The following is a 23031-nucleotide window of genomic DNA, read 5'->3' as shown; positions in this document are numbered from 1 at the left end:
ATATCATGGATTGTATCTGTCATAGGTGCTGTTTTTCATGGCAGTAGCCAAAACCTGGATAGCTGCCCATCAGAAAATATTTGGTTATTCCTGAGGTCGCCCTCATTCTGATTAACTTGAACATTTACTTCATCCAGAGTAATAACTTTGAAATTTACATCCAATTCCTTGCTAGATATTATTTGTATATCATCCATTATTTCATTACTTGAGATAATTGAAAGGACAATTCAGTAGTAGTGTTCTACATGGCCTAATTGAAGCCAGAACAAGGTTTGTTGTTTATGGTCTTTGGTTAACAAGGGTATCAGGAGATGTTAGTACTACTAATACTCTATGTAATTTACTTATTTGTCTTTTTTTTCTTTTTGATTTTCAATAGACGATAAGCTTTATAAGAATAGGAGTTTTATCTGATTTGTTCATTGCTCAGTAAATATCTATGGAATGAATTATTGGTAGCCTTAGAGTATTTTAAAAAAAACAGTGGAGGTGGAACCTGGTTTACATGATTGAGGGTAGCCTGAGTGATTAAGAATCAAAACAGAATCAGGCTTGGGATGAAAGTTCAGTCATCAACAGGATATTTATGAAAGAGTCTTCTTAGTCGGTTTTTTTTTTTTCTTTTCTACTGTCTTGTAAAGTTTTTAAATTGTCATGTTCTTAGATTTCTCATTTTAAATTTAAATAAGTTTTATAGTCATTGAATTAATTTGACTTGTCATATGATCTAATGATTTTTTAGATTTTTAGAGGAAGTTAAAAAAATTTTAAGTATTTTTTTCTTTAACCTAAATACTGCTGTGAAATGATGTATCAGTAAGTGGTTTTAGACCTTAGTTTTCTGTTTTAAAATTACTAAATATATGTGTAAATGAATTTACAATATTCAGACTTCTAGAATTAGACATCTGTCTAATGAATGCTGTTCTAAAATGTTGCTAAATGATTAATAGTAATTAAAAGGTTAAATACAAGCTGAAGAAAGCTTTGAATTTTGAAATGTTTGCAACAGCTAGTAATCTGACTGATGCAGACGTTTTTGTCAAAGTTGAAAAAGTTAGAGCTAATTAATTTCTTGGGAGACATATGATGAAATTGTAGGTGTGATAACATATTTGAGTAACATATGGTAGTTATGGGGCACCTTTCTAATGACTGAGCAGCCAGTTAAATATAGACTTTTTGGTTTCTTTCATTACCATTCTTTGTTACTGTGTATTTTTATACTAAAATTCATGTTTTCTAGAGGTCAGTACTCAGGATTTAACAATTTATATTTAAAATATTAACGTGAATATGTGATTCTCTTCTAAATTGGCATCAATTCTGGTGAAAGTTTTCTTAAAAATGCCCCCCATACAGTAATTGTGTATTACACAAATAAATAAATGAGGAATTATACTATTAGTTCATATCATTTTCCTTGTCCTTGAATGAGGATAAAAATGTGTTACCTTAGATATGCAGCATGGTTGTATTTTTTTTTTCTTAAGGATTTACTGCTTGCATTTTTACTATAGTAATTTCCTTCTGATTCCTTTTGTTTTATAACAATCTTAGTTTTAAAATATTGCTTGATAAGTATGACAGTTTAAAAAGGAATTGAAATTATTTTTATACCATTCTGTTGTTTTAAAAGTAGTATCTGACACCCTGTTAGAGAAAATTTTGAAGTAAGAATTTTTGCAAATAAAGTCAATTTAACATAGTGAGTTATAGTTATAGTTTATATTTTCACTTTTAAAGGATTGGGATTTTACCAGAATTTTTGTGATTGTAATATAGTATGTAAGTGTTAAATTTTCTTTCAGAGAAACACATAGTGAATGAAATAAGAGTTCAAGGTGAAATAAGAGTTGAGTTTCTGTTGTGCTGCAGAGCCAGCCACTGGAGGGTGTTACTGTTAGCTTCTCTGTCCCAATATTCTGCTGATTGGATTGAGGAAATGAAAAGTATTTGAAGACCACCCTGCATTTGTAAGTTTTTTGAAATTGAATTAAAACAAAAATAGTGTTTATGTCTAAAATTGAAATAAATGGAAATAATTTTAAACCTTAATAATTTTTTTTTTTTTTTCTTTTGGTGTTGGGGATTGAACCCAGGGCCTTGTGCTTGCAAGGCAAGCACTCTACCAACTGAGCTATATTCCCAGCCCTAAACCTTAAGAATTTTAAACTGGTTTTAATTTAATTAGTTTTAAATTGGAATAATTTTAAACCTTAAAGGAAGAAGATAGGTAGATTCTGAAATTAATAAGAATGACATTACTCTGGCTTCTGCCTTAAAACACTGGATAGAATATTTCTGTATTTTAAAATTTATTCACTTAAAAATGTCTGCACAGTTATGAGGTTCTAACAAGTCTAGAAATGTCCCACATTGATTTACTAACCATCTTGATATTATCATTGTTTTCATTTAAATTTGAGTATCCTGTGAAGAATTTTGGTGTGGACATGTGTTTTGTCAATCCTACTTTTTCTAAATCTGTTGCAAAATTTCACATATCAATCAATATGCTTTTAGCCAATTGGGATAAATACAAGTGTTCATGAGGGTCTTGTGGAATATTTTTGGCCTGAGAGGGCTGTAACTCAGGTCTTAAGGTAAATAAGGTGATGAACTTTCAAATGACAGTAAAGCATTAGCTTCTCATTTATTTGATAATAAAATTTGTAAAAGTTAATTATTACCTAATTATCTGTAAACTCTGTTTTAAAGATAGCAGAATTCTCTGAAATTTAGCTTACCAGTTTGAAAAATGACTTTTGGGATTTATTCTTTGGCTATAAATTTTAAATAACATTTACTTGGAAAGATTGTTATAATGATTAGAATCTTCAAAAGCAAAAATCTTGAATGGGCTTATTTATTTCAAAGAACTTTTAGGAGTTTCAATGGAGTAAAATGACTTAGAAATTGTTGTGAGTTTAATTATGAAAAGTAATAATATATAAACTTTAAATCGTATCATTTTTCTTTTAGAATAATGAGGAATATAATTTTGTGTGGCTAGTAGGCAGTATTTAATGAAGAATGGGAAGATGATAATTTTTCACATGGTAGGAAAACTGAATATTTGATTTGATTTCATAGTTGAGTAATTATACTTAGAAATATCTTTGCTTTCATAAGTTGTTAAAATATTTTCTGTTCTGATAAGTCTGTCTTTATGTTATAAATTAAGTAAATGACAGATACTAGATTGATAAGCCAACATTAAAAAAAATCACTTTAAAATACTTGGCCCCATTCCTGATAGCTATGGTTCATTCTAGAAATGTTTCTGGAACAGTGAGTAAATGATTTTGGAAGATTAGAAGATTTACATTTTAAGTACAGTGTCAACAATCTTTACCTTGCCATGCATAATTTACATTGCCACATGTGCCAAAGTCAATATATTAATTGTTCATAACCAAATTATTTTCTGTAACTTAGTATTAGAGAGACTTATGATTGAAAAGTGTTTGAGCAAAAGTATATTAACAGTATTACTAATAGCATAGAAAACAGTCCATTTTGTGTGGAGCATGATGCACTCTGTCACATAGAAGCAGGTTTTTGGATGCTTTCATAGCCATCTGTAGAGGGTGGATCATTGATTATACATCATTCAGATAAAAAAGATAATTTGACATTATCTTTCCTTCTTTAAATACTTTGCTTCTGTAAAATGTTATATTAGCTTGAACAAATCATTACAAAGGAATTCCAAAGGAGGCAATTAAAAACCATATTACACAGTAAATTTATTGTCTTATGATTTTATTTTAGTGTTTACTGTTGACATGAAAGATTTAAGAGCCAACAGATAATAAATGATTATTTGTTCCCTCTAGGAATTAAAGTTTAATTTTAATAAACATTTAAAATCTATTCATTTCACATAATTTAATTACTAAATACTTGACAAAATTTCCTAAAAACTCAGAATTACTATGAAGGTATTAAACTTACCACTCAAAAAATTGGGGGGTAACTTAAGATGGTTTATAGTTGCCAGGTATCCTGAAAAATGTTTGTTTGACTTTTAGAAATTGCCCAAGAATCTTTGTTTCTTATAAGACTTGGGATTTAGATTAGTGTCAGTAGTTGAGACAAGAAGATTCCAGGATAAAGGAATCAAAATTCTGTGCATTTCTGCTTCAACAACAAAGTGTTTTTTATTTCTTTCCTTTTGCAGCGTGGGCAGTGCTGGGGATCAAACCTAGAGCCTCTGCACTCTAGGCAAGTGCTCTATTATCCAGCTATATCCCCAGCCCTGTATTTCTTAAAATGTATACATACTGTATTCCTCAAAGTACATTCATGTGGTTTTTCTTTAGAAAAATCAATGTCTTTAGGTTTGTTGCTGATCTTCAAGCTAACATTCAGTCCTTACCATTCATCGGGCATAGAGCTATTGCTTTACATGCAGTTGTATTTAAATGTATGTGATCATGTAGTATTGGTCCTTTTGTGAGTGGCCTATGTCACTTAGCATGTCTTCAAAATTCACCCATGTTGTAAGATGTGTTAGAATTTCTGTTTTAAGACTGAATGATGTTATGTATATAATATACCACATTTTCCCTTATTCATACATTGATATCTTTTTGTTTTTATTGGTATGAAAATATATTTATTTTGCCTATATTTTTGAATGAGATTTTTACTGAGTAGTTAGTTCTAGATTGGGATTTATGTTATTGTATTAATTGAAGATAACATTCCTCTGTCTTTGAGCTTTTACCATAATTACCGAAATACTAGCTATTAGTGTAACTTTCGAACTTTTTGAGGTAATCTCCTTTTTTCTCTAATTACTTTTAATAATTTTTTGGTTTTTTGCCTAGCTGTGTTTTTTTTCTTTCTCTTTGATGTTGTCATCTTTTTTCATTCTTGCTGAGTATTCATTAGCTATCTTGAATATAGAGATTAATGTCTTTCATCAATTCAGGAAAATTTTTAGCTATTTACTCTCAAAATAATAATTCTGACCTGTGTGCTTTCTGGTCGTCTAGAGTATCAATTAAACCTTGTAAAATCTTCTGTATATGTACTTTATTTATCTTATCCCTTTCGGTTTTCCATTGTACTGTGCTTCATTTTAAGGAGTTTATTCTGATAGTATTGTAGTTTGCTATTTCTTTTTTTCTTTGTGTTTAATTTGATATTAAATTTGTCTGTTGGGTTCTTGTTTTTCAGGATTGTATTTTCAAGTTTCAGATATCTTTTTTGTTTCTCTCTTTTTGTATTAGCCATGTCATTTGTTACAGTTTTATACTTCACTGATGAAAATTTCAAGTTTGACTCTTATCTCCTTGAACACATAATGAGTGTAGTTGTTTTAATTATAGTGTGTGTCTGATACTTTCAAATACTTAAGTCCTGTAGGTTTGTTTCTTCAAGTTGTTTATTGGTTCTTGTTTCTGGTATCCTGGCTTACCAGATATTGTTACTTACTTACTTACTGTAGGTAAGTATTGTTGATTTTTATTATTCATAGTAGCTCTGTTGTATAAGGCATGAATATGGAACCATTGCTCTTTAGGGCAAGCACAGGTTTAGATTTCTGTAAATCTCAGGTCACATTTTCATCAATGAATCCACCCATAACCTTGTTTCATGTTTGTTTCTACTTAATGACATCCTACCTAATAAATATATTGATTTAGTAATAGTGAATTTATGACCATAAGCACTGTAACTCATGACTGAATTAAGCTTATTTAAACAATACATATTTTATCTCTGAGACACATCATAGCCTTGTGCTAAGGACAGGACTTAAGCATTACATATGGGGGCTATTTTAAACAACAAAGTCATCAACAGAAAGTACAAAAATGTGAAAAACATGGCACTAAATATACTGCACAAATGACATTGTTTATAGTGTTTCCTGGTCCCACAAATGACATGAATATACATGCAAGATCTAGTTTATTTTTTGTTGCCCTTTACCATTAGAGAATAGCTATTTGTTTTTCAAACTTAATGTGTAAGTTGTTTTTTCAGAGTTCCCTTTGCCTAACATTTTAAATTGTTCTCAGTGGAGTATCTATCTGAATTGCCTCATTTGACATTTATAGAGGTAGAACCTCCTTTTCTTTCCCCCTTCTTGTTAATTTGAATTTTTCCTGCCTTCTCATGATTTTCACATTACCATCTCCTCTCTTATTCTTTTCCTCTGGTTTTTGAAGTATTTGTTATAAGAGTGAATGTTCTCATTTAGATGCATTTCTTAGACTTACACTAAGATGTGACCTTCAGATTAATAATGTGAGAAATAAATTCACTGATTATTTTTAAAAATGAAACCTGGAAGTTGGAACAAGACCCTGAATTTTTACTGTTTTTTTTTTAATCCTTTTTAATTCATAAAGTTTATCTTTAAGCCATCATATTATTTTGGAAAGGCATAACATAAAACATGATTTCTTTATTTAGCTTCCACTTAAGTTTTTTTTTTGTTTGTGATGCAGGGGATGAAACCCAGGGCATTGTACATACTAGGTAAGCAGTCTACCTAAACTATATTTGTGACCCTTGTTTTTATTGTATTTTATAATATAGGACTGTCTATCATGAGAAGTTAAATTTGATTGTTGTTGCCCTTTTATCATTTGATTGTTGACCCCTTTATTCTATTTTCCAGTTAACAACCTTAATGATCCTATTAAAGCTTAAGTCAAACGATGTGGCTGCTGTGTTCACAAACCTCCCCTCTCGTGCTCAAAGTAAAAGCACTCGATAGAGTGGCTCTAGATAATCTCATCTGATTTCCTTCTCTGCCTTCTCTGTTCTTCATGGTTCAAACCATTTTAGTTATTTTATGTTCCTGGAACATATCAGGCATTTTCTTATCTCAAGGCCTTGCCATTCTCTGCTAAGAAAGCGTTTCCTACTATTAATCATCATGATGATTAATAACTGTAATCCCAGCGACTTGGGAGGCTGAGACAGAAGGATTCCTAGTTCAGAGCCAGCCTCAGCAAAGGCGAGGTGGTAAGCAACTCAGTGTGAGACCCTGTCTCTAAATAAAATACAAAAAAGGGCTGGGGATGTGGCTTAGTGGTCGAGTGCCTCTGAGTTCAATCCCTGGTACCAAAAAAAAAAAAAAAAAAAAAAAAAAAAAAAAAAAAAAAAAAATTAATCATTTTACCTCCCCAATGAGGCTGTGCTCAATTACTTTGTAATCTTCAACTTACTTCTTCTTCCAAAGCTTTATATTCACTCCTTTTCTGTTTTCTGTTTTCCTCCTTAGCACTTATCATACCATATACTCTATTTCTCTTCCATCAAAATATAAATTCCTGGAAGCAGTGATATTTGTCTACTTTTTTCTTACAGTATTCCCAGTGTCTGTCAAAGAAAAAGGCACTCAGTATTTGTTGCCTTGATAATGAGTGCATGAAATTTATTACCAGAACCTATTTAATCAGGAGCTCTAATTTGTTAGATAAATCTATATAAAATGGAAGTATATGGACTGGGGTCATGGCCCAGCGGCAGAGTGCTCACTTAGGTGTGAGGCCCTGCATTTGATCCTTAGCACCACATAAAATAAATAAAGATATTGTATCTGTCTGCAACTAAAAAAAATTTTTAAAAATGGAAGTGTAAAACATTTACATTTTTATTTACGAGATGAGCTGTATGGCCAGCACTACATTTTTATTTACATTCTATGTTTTGAACTAATTTCAAACCTAAGAAAAGCTGTAAGAATAATGCTTTTTTCCATGTTTCATTTGAGAATAAGATACCCCATCTCCTCTGAATATTTTAGCACATTTATATTAGTATATTAATACTCATATAAAAAGAGTAGAGTTACTGTCAATAAAGTAATGTTAATAATTAATATAGTTACTAAGTCAGTAAATTAATGTTAATACATCATTAAATTAATGTGGATACATCAGTTAATCAGTCACTACCACCTACTTATTAGAGCCCATTCTGATTTTGCCAGTTCTTTCAATAATGTCTTTCATTGCAAAATTCTAATCCAGATTGAATTTGGTTGTCAGGGCTCTGTTGTATTTCTGTTCTTTTTTTTAAGCTAGAATGATTCCACAATCTACTTTTATGACCTTGATTGCTTTTTCAAGATTACATGCCAATTATTTTGTAGAATGCCCTACAATTTAGGTTTGTCTGATATTTTTTTCCTGATTAACTGTAAGTTGTACATCTTTGGCAGTAATATCACTGAAATATACTTTATTCTTACTATGTTCTGTGATCAGTGTTCTTTTTTAATCCCATTACTATATGTTAACTTTGATTACTTAATGAAGGTATGGCTGACAGTTTTTCCACTGTAATGGTGGTCCTTTCTCCTGTTACTACTTTGTAAGAAGATAATATGAGACTGTAAATACTGTGTTCCCATCAAACTTTTGCCCGTAAATTTTAGCATTTATTGATGTTTCTTGCCTGAGGTAATCATGTAATCAAATGGTGGTTTTCTAATTTCTTAATCTTTTTCTTTTCTTTTTTGTTTTCTTATTCTTTTTCTATATTCATTAGTCAACATTCTGCTATAGGGAATTTTACTGCTAATTCATTCATTTATTTGTGTCATTATGGGCTCATGAATTCTTAATGAGTTCTAATTTTTTATTGTTACTTATTTAGATGTGCAAATTGCCTTACATTTGGCCATTGTGAGGTCCTTCAAACTTCTGTGTACTTTAGCATGTTTCCTTCTTTGAGCACCTTCTCTTCTCTGGTACAGTAAGATGTTCCAGATTCACCTTGCAAAATCCCTGCCTGGGCCCTGAAAACAGTTATTTTCCAGGGAACCCTAATATCTTTTTGTAGAAAATATTTATAACCCCAAATCTGAGCACTAGTTGTGTTCATTGTATTGAGTGCCACTGCTTTCAGGCTCTTTTAGTAAGTGGAATTAGGAGTTAATGTATATATGTGCATATTTACATGTTAATTTCTGCATCTATATATTGAAAACTGGGTTAGTATCAATATCTTCATTCCTGACTAGCCCCAAAGTGTTTATTTTAGCTTCCCCCTTTCCATATTTGTAACTTCCACTGAGATCCTGGGATCAATTATCTCAGTATATTTATGTGATATTATGTGATCAGACTCCTGCATGTAACCAAGCGCTAAATCACACTGGGTGAAGCTTTATGACCACTTTCTTGATTTGGCTTTAACCTATTTCCCCTTGCTGCTCTATGCAGTGCCTGCTGCTTCCTAAGTTCTTTGTTCATGCCTGTTAACTTAAGGGAGAAGAGAAGCACCTTCATATATATTGCATACATTGAGATTCTAAATTCTCATGTTATAATAAAGGGTACTTTTTAGTGTTTTAGTAAGAATCTATCTTTGGTAATGTTGATAGGTATTAGTCTTACTCTGGTCTGCATGAAAATAATTTGCTGTGTTCAGCACTTAATCTAATGATAAATTTAAAACAGTGCTCACAATAAAATTTATACTACATAAAAAAGTTTGGAGAATCCTGAGAATTGTTTGCATTTAATTTAAATGTTAACAGAGAACATGATTATCATGAAGCTTATTTAGCAAATAGTTTTGCCCTCTTATCAGCTACTCTGTCAGTATACTAGTAATTAAGAGTTTCAAAGATGTAGTTATGCTTTTAACCCTTAATTTCCAGTCTTTCAGTTGGATCCGTATATGTGACTAAATGCGGTAAAAGAGCAAGAAAAAGCCAGTATGAGAAAAATTAATGAATGATCTTGAATGATTTATTTATTCATTAATTTGGCAAGTATTTATTGACAGTTTCATATACATCAAACTATTCTGCTGGGAAGATTGTGAGTCTAACTAGACAGGATTCTTGCCCTTGTGGAATGGAGTTTCTTACCATTAAACTTTTGACCCAGATAATTCTTCTTTGTTTTAGGAGGCTGTTCTGTGCATTGTAAAATGTTGAGTAGCATCATCCTGCTACCCACCTGCAGAAACCAAAAGTATCTCCAAATATTGCCAAATGTCCACTGGAGGTAGGGAGCAAAATCATCACTCCTGATTGAGTACCACTGCTCACAATAAAATCAAGTGCAGATATAGACATTCAGTAACTAATCATTCATATATATAAAATCATCATCTGTGACAAATATTAATTAAGAAAAGTACAAGAGCCATGAGATTATAGCCCAGGAATTAATGACGCTATAGTGAATTTAGAGTTAAGATAGACGAAAGTTTTTATTGAGCAGTAGGTATTTGATGTGAAAACAGAAACTTGACATTGTCTTTTACTTTTAGCATAGGCTTGACTGTAATATACTATACAAACCAGTCCTTTCTGAGAGTAAAAGAACACATTATTAATAATTAAGCTGGGACAACAGGAAGAAGTGAGGCAAATCTTACATAAGGACTTCTGTAATGTACTTCTGGCTTCCCCTGTTTAGGAAGTAAGACAAATATATAAAATGGAGAGAATAATTCAAGGTAATAGGTAAATTAAGTGCTTAACTGGTTGTATTATTAGTATAAGAGGGGATTCTTTCTTACTTCTCCATCTTGACTTTATGGAGGGCTTCCTGGAGTCAGCTCTTCAGCTTAATTCTGGAGGTTCTCAGTAATACATTTCGATCTTCTGAATCAGTTACCACACTGTGTTGTTTAAACCCCTAACCTGTTGAAGAGTTTAAACTTCAGGTCGCCAACAATAGAGGATCACTGGGGAGTTTTGATTAGGTATATAATGTGATAAAATGTTTGCATATCCTGAAAGAAATCATTTCTTTTTCAACCTCTATATGAAAGAACTTTATTATGCAATTGTGAATCGTGTACATAATTAATGGAAAATTATGCTTTAAATAAAACCAAATATCTATGTCTCTTATAAAATATAGATTTCTACTTTATATGCATAAGTGGATATTATTGCCCTTGTTCTCTTAAAGTTTTAGAGTAATTATAAAGATGATAGAAGATACTGAGAATCAGCATATTTAGGAAAAAGGAAGAGAAGAAACTAGGAAAGTGAAAAACAGTGCTTTCATGTAGAGTTAGTCGGCTTATGTAGGAACTTTGAGTATAAATACCTATCTTTTTATTCCCTGTTTCTTCTTCTTTTGAAAGTCATTTTCATTTTAATTTCTTATACTACTTAAGACCCTATAAAATATAAATTTAAGAATTTTGATTTACCTTCTTAAAGGCTTGGGCATGTTCTTTCACTTCTTTGAAGCAGTTTGCATTCTTATGGCCTATTGAGATCAAATGGTGGTGGAGGGTTGATTGTACATTTTGAAATAAGGAACATTTGGGTTGATCAAAGGGAATAACAGTGAAAGAAGTATAGAGACCTTAAAACTGATGGAAGTTAAAAAGAATATGGAAGAAGAGCGTGTGTTGGGAAAGGTCCATTTTCCTATTTAAGATATCTGCTTAGGATCAATTCTGTGCCTAGGAAGAGGGATGGAAGCTTTTTTTTTTTTTTTTAAGTTTGTTTTATAGTTGTATATGGGCAGAATGCCTTTATTTTATTCATTTTTTTGTGGAACTAAGGATTGAACCCAATACCTCACATGTGCTAAGGAAATGCTCTGCCATTGAGCTATAACCCCATCCTGGAACAGAAGCTTGAATTTCATTCCTCCCCATCTTTCCATTTTAAGGACCTAGATTTTAGGGTTGAAGTAACTAATACTGACTAGTACTGTTAAATAGATCTTTGTAATAACATCCTCAAATTTAGCAATTACTTAACAGCATTATTTTCTAGAACAAAACATTCAGAGTACAGACCATTTATACACCAAGGGACTACCTGCAAAGTGGTTCTGTTATTTAAAATTTTAAAGTCTGTTTGATTTTGAAGAAATAAAAGTTGAAAATACCAAATCTGAGACATGTGTGTAATTGAAATGAAGTTGTTTTAGAAAATTAAATTTGGCAAGTGATTAATCCTTAATAAGGAGTAATTGTTTTATCTATTTTCGGGAAAAATTAATTTAACAAACCTATTATTATGTGAAATTTAGGTAATGAACATGGTCAGTACATAATTTCCGTAACATTTATAGCCTTGACCACAAAAAAAGGCTGAATTAGTGTCATCAAATACAAAGAGTGTTCATTTCAGAATCAAAGCTGTTCGGAAAGCTCTGCTCATGGCTACCATAATTAATTCAGTTTTTCTCGCATAACTGAAAATTGCTGTGCCATATCACTTTAATAGATAAACCTTTTTGGGGGCATGTAGGCTTGATTTTTAACATGTACATGTTTTTTGTACTTTTCAGAATGGAGATTTTTTTCTTAAAAAATGTGCTCTCAACCATATTATTTTTGGTTTGAACCAAAAGTAAAGAAACTTTCAGTTATATTAAAGAATAAAAGAGGTTTTCCAACAGGCTGTTTCAGACCATGTATACAGACAGCATTAACTTAGCTCAGTAGCTGGTTAGCCAGACTTTTCCCTGGAATTAGGAGAGTTTGGGATGGGTAAGATATCAATGTAAGTAGCAGATTGAGTGGTTTTAGACAGATACAGACCCCAAGCTGAGGTTCCTGGAGGCCAGCCAACCTCCTGAACCTGCCTTGATACCTAAGAACTCAACCTTAATAGCCACATGCTGCTTTTTCTGCTCCCACCCAATGGACTGGTTCCTATTTCATCTCTTCCATGAATGTCTCAGACCTGTTCCTTTAGAAGAAGGTTTATTCAGTAATAAATGTTTATGCCTTCCACATTTTGTATTTCTGGAGTATCTCCTCAAAGCACTTCTCCCTATTACAGTGGACTGTGTTTGCCAGGACTAAATAGCAAAATATCCTGACCATCTTCACTAGACTAAGGGCATAAAGAAAACAATAAAACAAAATGACTTTGTTATTTAAAAAGAATAGATGTGGGAGACTATTAGATGCAATTGCATTTCTTACAGTATTTTTACTCATTTAAACTTTCTGGATACTGAAATTCAAATCCTAATATTTGGCAAGAATGTCCCCTTTATTTTTCATTTCCTTGGGTATTAACAGTCTTCCATAATTATGTGAATGGATTTTTGCACATACTACAACTTACCTTGTGGAAAAAGTCTTCATATTAAAAAATTGTATGGGCATTTATAGATAATTTAAAATATGCTGATAATTTTCTAGAAGTCCTTCCCTTTTGTAGTCTTTTTTTTAAAGGAAGCATTAAAAATTTTTGTGTCTTGTTTGGTATAAATTGAACTTGTGACAGATCAGTTTCCATGAGTAAAACTGGGTGAGATAACTGAGAATTAGAAAATTTATATTTTTTTCAAAGCATTATCTCACTTCCTACATGTATGTATAGCCTTATAGCGTCAGTACCAACAGCTAAAACAAAAGAAAGTCAATTTTGTTTTAAAAATATTTTATTTCTTCTTTTTAATTAATTGACCAGTTAAGAATTAGTCTTAACCAATACATTTACTAAGATCTAAGTTTCAAGAGATTATGCAAAGGCATAACTAAATTTTAGAGAAAGATAACTTCAAAAATGGGACGCAAGAAAAGGAATTAATCCTTAAAAAGAAGGTGATATCTGTTTTCCTTTGACATAGGGAAAGAAGGTGTATTCTAAATAGAGTATTTCAAATGGATAGTTGGAGCATTGAGATTATTCACATTTAGTTAATTCCATGTTTCCTGAGAGGTGACGCTATTTTAATGAGAGAGATGAGGTTCAGGTAAGATAATTTTGAATAAGTAAAGAAGATGTGGTATGATTGCCTTGGGAAATTCCATGTCAACCAGAAATGAGCAAAATAATTTCCCAGGCATACATGAGTTATGATGGATTCATTTGACTTAGGTTCATGATTTAGTATAGCAATACTCGGAAGAGTTACACAGAAAATATATTATGCAATATACCTAGTGTGGAGATCAATAAAATGTGTACAGGGAGAGAAAAATGAAAAAAATATATAGATTGATTGTGGATTCCTTAGAGAATGAGACAAATGGAAGGGAACTTAGGTACTAGGAAAATAGGGAGAGAATAGAGGACTAGAAGTAGTAAAGGAAAAGAGGAAGTTCAATAGAAGTGAAGAAATTGGAATATTAGTTAAAATGCCAAAGGTAGAGTATTCATGCAACAATTTTTAAGTGCCTACCATGTGCTAGATAACTGTTCATTTGTATTTGCAAGGAATGAAACATATGATACATAACTTTTTAATAGACTTGCCACTAGATGTCACTCTGACTCATACGGTAAGGCTAGCCTTGATGCATGCTCCTTAAGGTTCAGGGTTTTTGAAGTTAGATGTATACAGCATATCCAGGTAATCTGTGGGCCTATGCAGATAGATCAATTTCTTATTATCCAGGTATCTTATTCAAATAACTACCTTTAAGAGAATTCCTCCTCTAGAACAAAAAGAAACTGTCAAGTTTGAAAAGTTGACAGGATTAATACTCTGTATAGTTGATTTTCTTTTATTATGCTAATCACCCTTTAAATAGTAGTATTCCTTCAGTAAACTTTAAAATTTTCTGAAATTGTACATTAAAGCTTTTAAAGTTACTTTTTTCCCTTAATGTTGTTTTCTTCTGTTAAATTGGTTCTAGTGTTTATAAGCGCTAATAAGGAAAGTTCTTATTTCTGAGTGATATTGGAGACTGAACCCAGGGGTGCTTTTCCATTTTTTATTTTTATTTTGAGATAGTCTGACTAAGTTCCCCAGGCTGGCCTTGAACTTATGATCCTCCTGCTTGAGTCTCCCGAGCCCTTGGGATTTACAGGCATGTTCCAACATGCTCATTTACTGCAGTATTTTCTGCAGAATTCATTGCTGACTCCTGCCTTAAACTGGGATCTGTTATGATCTTAAATCACTTTTAGTCATGTCAGCAAAACATCTATACTATGTCTACTAAGTAAATTGTTCAGAGTTTATCCCTATATTGTGTTTATGAACAAAGTCAGTTTTATTTAATGCAGTTTTCTGTGGTACCTGCCGGAGTAATACTAGTCCTTTCATTTGGAAAGGTGTTCATTTGCTAAAATCTATATAAAAACAAATATTAATCAAAAAAAACTTTTGCATCAAGAAAGATCCTGTGGCATAGACAGATAAACCGCAATGAAGGGGAAAAATGCATTATTTGGAATAACTGAAAATAGGCAGAAAATGCTATTGCAGCTTGCTTTGAGATTGTATATAAGACTCCTTTGCCTTGGAACTTAGGTTTTCATTGCGTTTTAAGATTAAATATTAGGTAATAATTTGGTCTGTATTACATCTTGTAGGGGCTATATCTTCCTTTAATCTCTTCATTCATTCTTTCTTGGAAAAAGTAATTTTTCTTTTTGGATAAATGAATATGAACATGCTACATTTTCTGATCTGTATTGGGCAGAATGCTGCAGCAAGAGAGGAGGTCAGTAAAAACTTCCAACAGTGGCATCTTAATTCTTCTTTCCTAAAGTTGTTGAAGCACTCATATTAATCACAGACTATGAAAAAGCATTAATGATGCAAAAATGCCCCATTGATGAAATTATTCTTGGAATTCTGCAATTTTCTTTTTATTCTTGAATTCACTTTGCCATGTAACTTTCAGAATGAAGCATCTTTCTGAAATTTTTTGTTTGTACAAGGGACAATGGTTCATTTTATTTCTTTGGAGTTTTACAATGAAAATATTATATATTCCTTTTTAGGGTTGTACTCTTTTCTTGTGCTAGGTACTCTAAGTTTTTTTTTTTTTTTTTTTTTTTAGATAATAGCCATCTATACCCTCTATCTCTCTAATCCCCAAAGGCCTTAACCTCCATTAGGAACAAATGTAGATTTTGTTTGCTTGAAATAGCTTCCTGGGCATGTAAAAACCCCTTTGACATCATTATTTAGGGGCTCCCATCCTCCCAATGGGATCACAGCCTAATACAAAAACTTTGCAGCTGGTGAACTCCCAAAGCCCCTTTTGATGATTGTTGTTAAACTCAGCATGGCAGCTTGCAGTTGTTCCTTTCCTGTATTGGCCCATCCCACACTCATGTTCATGTTCTTTCTGACAGTAAGAATTCTCCAGAGGTAAAATACAGGGCTGAAAATTTCTGATGCCTTCTTTGTCTTCTGTTTCTCCTAATTCATTTTCATTCTAAGAATTAAGCATATTCATAAAGTTTATAGGAGATTATCAAAGAAAAGATCTCTTCCCTTCACTGCTATAATAAGCTTCTCATTTCTTAAAACTAGCTATTGAATAGTAAGTCATTAAATGTGTAGAGATTATGGAACTCCTCATATTTTCTACATAGTATGTTAGTTTGAAATAGACCAGAAATCAGAAGTTCAAACTGCAGTTCTGCCTATGACCTAATTCCTCAAACTTGGAAGTTTCTTCATCTCTTACCGTGTTCTTTTTTGACTAAAATGAGAGTAAAATAACCCAAGCAAGTGGCAATTAATGATTTATTAACTTAATGACACATTTGTTTTTAAAGAAATTGTCTCTGAAGTTTGTGTTTTAACCGACTTTATCAAATGTTGGCCCGCATTGGTATTTAGAGGAAAAAACATTACTCAAAATAAAGCATGTTTAGCTTATGGATGTGTAAAGATGGAATACATTTGAATTTACCTATTAAATAGGATATGATTTAGATATAACAATATATAACAACCATAATTAAGAAAGATGTAAACTGATAGGTCAACTTAGATGAGTGACAAATTATATATATGAAAATTAAGGTTTGTTTATGTATGTATACACACATATACACAGAGAAAAGAAATACTTTAAAATATGAAGTATTGCCTGAATGTGAAGTTAGTAAAACAAGCCTCAGAGTAGGGCTAAATGGAAATAGAGACAAAGTGAAATTAAAAAAAAAAATAATAATAATAATTTAAAAGGTTTTTTTTTTTTCATTTTCATTTTGCTTGGGGATTTTGTGTGAAAATTATTTTCAAGGTGAATACCACTGGTACTGTAGTTGCTCACTTTATATAATAATTATGTGACAGAATTGATTAAATCCAACTTCAAAGGCAAGCTATGGGAAATTCATGCAGGCTAAAACTTCCATTCTTAGTGCCAGTGATTAATGACAGTAGGATGGTCTAGAAGAAAGAGTGATAAATTCTCATTCTGCAGAACTGAGTACTAATATCTAATACCAGATACTTTTGTGACCCTGGGCAGATCATTTTTTGTTTGTCGTTGTTGCTTGTTTGTTTGTTCTTGTTTTTGTAAAGTAAGAGAGACCTGATTTGTCTCTAAAATCCCTTCATGTTTTAGTATATGCTGCATTATTTTAAAGTCAGTTTTTTTGGTGTCATATTTTCTTATAAGTTAACATTGCCCATATTTCTATTTTAGAACTGAGGCCATCAATAAGATCACTATAATAAAATTTTAAACTTCCATTACTTGTAAACACATCTTTGAGAAATTATCAAAATTCTATTTTTAATGATTGAGGGATTCCTGAGTACTGATTACAAATGAGATTCCTACATGGTGATGAGAATAATTATTTAAAAAATGATCTCTGAATGCAGTAAGGAATATTAGAACTAATAAAACGGTGGTACAAAAATAAGGTAAACTAAGAGATTGTTTTTCTTTACCAGTAATAATTTTTTAAGGTAAACTTTTTCTTAAAATATGAGATACGTAGAGAAAAAGTAAAAGAATCCTAAGAATACAACCTTGTGAATTTTTACAAAGTGAGCACACCGTGTAACTAAAACTTGTTTAAAAGAGACAGTAAAGCAGGGCATTGTGGCGCCCACCTGTAATCCCCCACAACTCCAGAGGCTGAGACAGGAGGATACTAAATTCTAGGCCAGCCTCAGCAATTTAGCAAGAGACTTTGTCTCAAAATTAAAAAAAAAAATAAAGGCCTGGGGATGTGGTTAAGTGGTAAAGCACCATGTGAGTTCAATCCACAGTGCATAAAAAGGTGGTGGAGTTGGGGAGGAAGTGTAGGATCAGGTGCGCACTGTCAATCAGAATCACTACTCCCTTGGGCTCTGTCCTCAACACCCACTGTCTTGCACATGCGTGATGCTTGTAGCTCCTTGGCGCTCTTTAAAAAAAAAGAAGAAGAAGAAGAAGTATTACTGGTATTTTATAAGCTAGCATTTCCTACTCCTCCAGTTGCTATGCCCCACCAAGCTAACAGAATGAGTTCTACCATATATATAATTAATTTCGTCTGCATTTGAGAATGAAATCATGGCTTCCTTCTTTTCAATATTATATTTGTGAGATTTTTTTCCATATTTTGAGATTTTTCCAAGTTGTTTGTGTACTTGGTTAATTCATGCCCATTGCTGAATAATATTTCCGCCATAGGGTTAAACCACGATTTATTTATCTGTTGGGTATTTGGGTTGATTTTACTTTTGGGCTATATGTCTTCTGTTGTGCATACATATACATTTCTGTTGGGTATATCTAGAAGGGGGACCGCTGGGTCATAGAATTTACATATGTACATACGTTCAGCTTTTTAGTTTTTGCTAGATAACTTCCTGTTGTTTATTTATTTGCATTCCTACCTGCAGCTTATGTCTTTCATTTGTTCTTTATCAACACTTAAGATTTCTTTTTCGTTTTATTTATTTATTGCCTATTTAGTGTTATGTCATGGTGATTTTAATTTGCATTGCCTTACTAACTGATGAAGTTGATCACTTTTTCATATATGCTATTTATTTGGATTACTAAGATAATTTTATGACACTTGCATTTAAAAAAATCATTATCTTAAGAAGGGACGTTGTAAATTAGATATTATTGAAAACATTTAGCATAGTCACTTGGTTTATTTCTGTATTTGATAAATTGTGAAATTCTTTGAAAATCTTTTCTGATTTGAAACTACTCAGTATTTCAAACAAAATAATTTCAAGTGCTTATGTTAATTATGATTGAGACTAGTTATTTATACTATTTTTGAAAACAAAACAAAACAACAACAACAAAAAAAAAACTACCCAGATCAAATCATTTAAACACATAGTGGAAATTTTGCCCTAGTAGGAGAAAATTGCCAGACATTGTAGAGTATAATATAAAGTTGATAGGCCTAACAAATTTTAATTTTAGGTAGTCTATTACAAACTTAGCTTTTAACACAGTTTTGGATTTTCTTGAACAATATTTTAGAGCATTGTTTCTTCATAACCACTTCTCTTGTTGTGGCAAACATGTTTATGCTTTAGAGTTTATATTTTAGCTAGTATTTGTCTGTTGTAGCATTAATGGTTAGATGACTTTATATAGTTTCATTTCAGTAAATAGCGTATGCATTTTTTGTTTTTTTGAGATTTCCCTGGAGCCCTTGAAATATTTTGTGGCTTTGATTTTTGTGAGCAGAACACTTGCTGTTTTCTTCGAGACCAGGATTAGGAGAATATACTGATGAGGAGAAATAGGTTTATGATAGGAAAATAAGAAAGGACAGAAGTTTGTTGGTTGTACTACCAAATGAGGAGAAATAACAAAAACAAATGTTTAAAATTTCTGATTACTAAAGACGTATTTGTTATCTATGCAAAATCTCATAGTTTTTAAAACATTAGAAATGATTTAACTATTGAATTTGCTTTCTTAAAAATTCTTTTTCATTTTAGGAAGTATCACAGGGCAGTATATGACATTGACTATTCTGAGGCCTACTAAAAATGTTGTAGTCTGCAGGTATTTTTTTGAATACTATGAGCATAAAGTACAGCCTAATTGGAATAAAAATATTTAGCAGAGTAGAGCCATTTTCATCTTCAAGTTTCTTGCTTTTTCATTCTTTGCACAAAGTAATTTTTTTTTAAAGTTGTGATTTATTTGTTTCTTATCGGTAGCGTTCAGTGTATTTAGCATGTGTAAGGCCTTAGGTTCTGTCCCAGCTCCCAGCCTGTCTGATGGAAATATACAACATTCTCATTGACCTAATTAAATTTATAGAATCATTGTGGACAATGTTCTGTACACTTACTAATGGAAAATCTTGATCTCCTCTGTTCAACTTCTCTGTAATTATTATTAAGATTTGTGTTTTTGCATGTAAATTTTTATAAGCATATGATAGAATTTTCACTGATACAGAAGTTCTTAGTTTGAAGAACATTAGCATAAAAAGATAAATGCTCATTAAAATTTTTTTGTAATTTATTAGTGTTACAAATAGTGCCACTTTTTGTATAGTATTGGTCTAGTATGTTTTGATGGAAAGACCCAAGGAAGCATTCTAGGAAACAAATCACTAATGTCCAAAGACTAACAAAATTTCTGAAGAAAATACAGGTACATATTTTCATGAAACAAAGGACCTAATATGAAAACACAGAAGTCTTTGAAGAACTAGGCTGGAGTTTATGCCCTTAGTTTTCTTTATTGACAGCATAAGGAACATACATATTACATGCATATTGAAATCAGTTAGCATTAGTGATGTAAATTGCTCAGATGAAAGGTTAACACTTCCTTCAAAAAACTGATCTCCAGGCACTTCATAGTTTGAATAAATATTGGTTGAGATACTTCCCTTCAAATTTTAAACTTTAGAACTTAAATATGTGTGGAAAGGTTATATAGGTAGAATTTTGGGTTTCTAGAGCACATGATATAAATACTTCCTCTTTCCTATGTGTCCTTCTAATATTAGATAAATAAATAAAATATGAAGTAAAAATGTATCTACAGTAGTTACCCCCTTATTTGTAGTGGATAATGTTCCAAGATCCCCCAGAGCATACCTAAAACCAAGAATAATCCTTAACCCTAAATATACACTCTGCTTTTTTCTGTGCATACCTACCTATGTTAAAGTCTAATTTAAGAAATTAGGCATGGTAAGAGATTAATAACAATAACTAGTAATAAAATGGAACAGTTCTAACATTGTGGTTAATAGTTATGGTGAATGTGGTATCTCTCAAAATATTTTGTGATAATGGGAGATGATACAGTGTTTCAGTGATGAAATAAAAGCAGGTAAATGACCTAGAAATTGTGGCATAGCTTTAGGCTACTTGTAAGGGTTACTTGAACATAAGCATTGTGATAAAGTGACAGTAGGTCTGATAACTAAGATGGCTACTAATTGAATAGTGGGTGGATAGTTTATATAATATGGATACATTGGTCAAAGGGATGATTCAAGTCCTGGGTGGATGAAGCAGATGCCAAATTTCATCATATTACTCAGAGTAGTGCACATTTAAAAACTTACAAATTGTTTATTTCAGAAAATTTCCTTTTAATGTTGTCAGACAGCTGTTGACCATGGGCAAATGAAGTCACCATGGAAAATGAAACCAGGGTAGGGGAATCTACTATACAATTGATAAAGGTTAAATTAGAGGTCTGAGTGATTGAATTGCCAAATTAGGCAGACTTTCCTTAGCACATTTCAGGGTGTGCAAGTAAGGTAATGCTAAAGCGCAGAGGTCTCTTTCTGTGAAGGTTCAGCTAGACAGTATATGTCTTTGCAGATACGTTTTTTGCAGCTAGTCACCTCTGTGATTGTAGTGCAAAAAGAGCCATAGACAACATGTAAACTAGTGGGTCTGGCTATGTTCCAATAAAACTTTATTTAGAAATAAAGGCTTCTAGCCCTGTGTAGTTTGCTGATCCCTTGCATAGAGCAACATAGGCAAATTTGCATTTTTTGTATCCCACTGATTTTATATATATATATATATATTTTTTTTTTTTTTTTTTTTTTGTACTGGGAATGGAACCCAGGGCCTTGTGCTTGCAAGGTAAGCACTCTACCAACTGAGCTGTCTCTCCAACCTCCCACTGACTTTAAAAGAAAGAAAAGGATCTGATCTGAATTCTTTATTTCCCCAAAATTTCTTCAGCAGATCTAATACTCCATCTCAGCAGAATTAAAGACAGAAAGAAACCTGGAAGTACTAATGAAGTTCCCATATTAGACATGGGGAGAAAACTTTTCTTACCCTTCCCTTGACCCTAGAATTTACTCTGATCTTTAGGTGTGCCCTTCTAGTGGACTTACAAGAATATGAACATAAACCATTATATTAATCATTAAGTTGGAATATTGCATGTTCCAACTTTGAAAGTCTTGGTATTTCAGTACTAGTTTTGGCAGTTGCCCTTAAGGTCTCTCTGATTTTGGTTAGTGATAGTAAAGCCAAGCAATGAACTCCTAGATGGTCCCTTATCTTCTCGACTCCTGTGAACACATGAGGACATGTTTTCAACACACTTAAGGTAGCTTAGAATACTCTGTGGGTTGATTCATATTTATTGAGTGCCTACAAAGTGCCAAGTAGTTTGGTAAAAGTAGGAGGTACACTAATAAGCAAGAATAACAGTTCCTGCTGCCTCAAGACCTAGTGTGGTATGACAGAAATGTCTCTGAGAAAACGATCTCTAAATTGAAGACTGATGGATGAACTGGAGGTGGCATATTGAGAGGGAGAAGGAAGAAGAGAGTTGCAGTGCAACTAACAACACATGCCACAGGATCCAAAGGGAGCATAGTCAAGCATGTTTCAGAATCTGGAAGAAGCACTGTATGAAAAAAGGAATGTGGAGCTAGACAAGGCTGGAAAAGGAAGAGGAACCTAGTCTTAGGAGAGTGTTACCCTTTTTAAGAGGTTGGGTTTTGCCAGTAGATTATTGAGAAGTGGTGGAAGGACTTTTAAACCTTAAGATGATGTCAATGATTTGCATTTTTGAGTAGGTTGAGTTTAGGTTAGGAGATGCAAATACTGAAGATCTAGAGCTGATCGTCTGAAAAGATACCATGAGTCTCTTGAACTCGGAATGTAGCTTGTAAGACTGAAGAATGATTGTTAAATTCTAAAATTAAGGTTATTATCTTGGTAGGACTACATTTCAGTTAAGTTGTTGGAAATTTTCATCTGAATTGAGCTGTGCTCATATAAAATGCACACTGGACTTTGACTTCCTGTAAGAAAAGAGAGCAAAATGTGTGCAATTTTTCTGTTGATTACATATTGAAATGTTTATATTTTAGATCTATTTGGTGAAATAAAACATACGACTCAAATTAATTTTACCCAGTTCTTTTTACTGTTT

At 32.2% G+C, this 23031-nt stretch overlaps 1 protein-coding gene across 3 annotated transcripts in view; it reads left to right on the top strand.

Moving 5' to 3' along the window:
* AKT3 (AKT serine/threonine kinase 3) overlaps window positions 1-23031 on the top strand; it is a 311937-nt gene that overhangs the window by 70631 nt on the left and 218275 nt on the right. Inside the window, exon 1 of one of the 3 annotated variants that reach the window (XM_079106139.1) lies at window positions 1574-1979. The exons of the other annotated variants lie outside the window; for them this stretch is intronic. The gene's annotated coding sequence lies outside the window, so the exon portion shown is untranslated. Of the gene's footprint in view, window positions 1-1573; window positions 1980-23031 lie in introns of those variants that run through there. 3 annotated transcript variants of the gene reach the window in all.

This window comes from Sciurus vulgaris, assembly GCF_902686455.1.
Source record: "Sciurus vulgaris genome assembly, chromosome: 12".
In the NCBI taxonomy this organism is placed as follows: Eukaryota; Metazoa; Chordata; class Mammalia; order Rodentia; family Sciuridae; genus Sciurus; species Sciurus vulgaris.
Note: the sequence above shows the minus strand (reverse complement) of the source record. Positions and strands in the feature narration are given on the sequence as shown.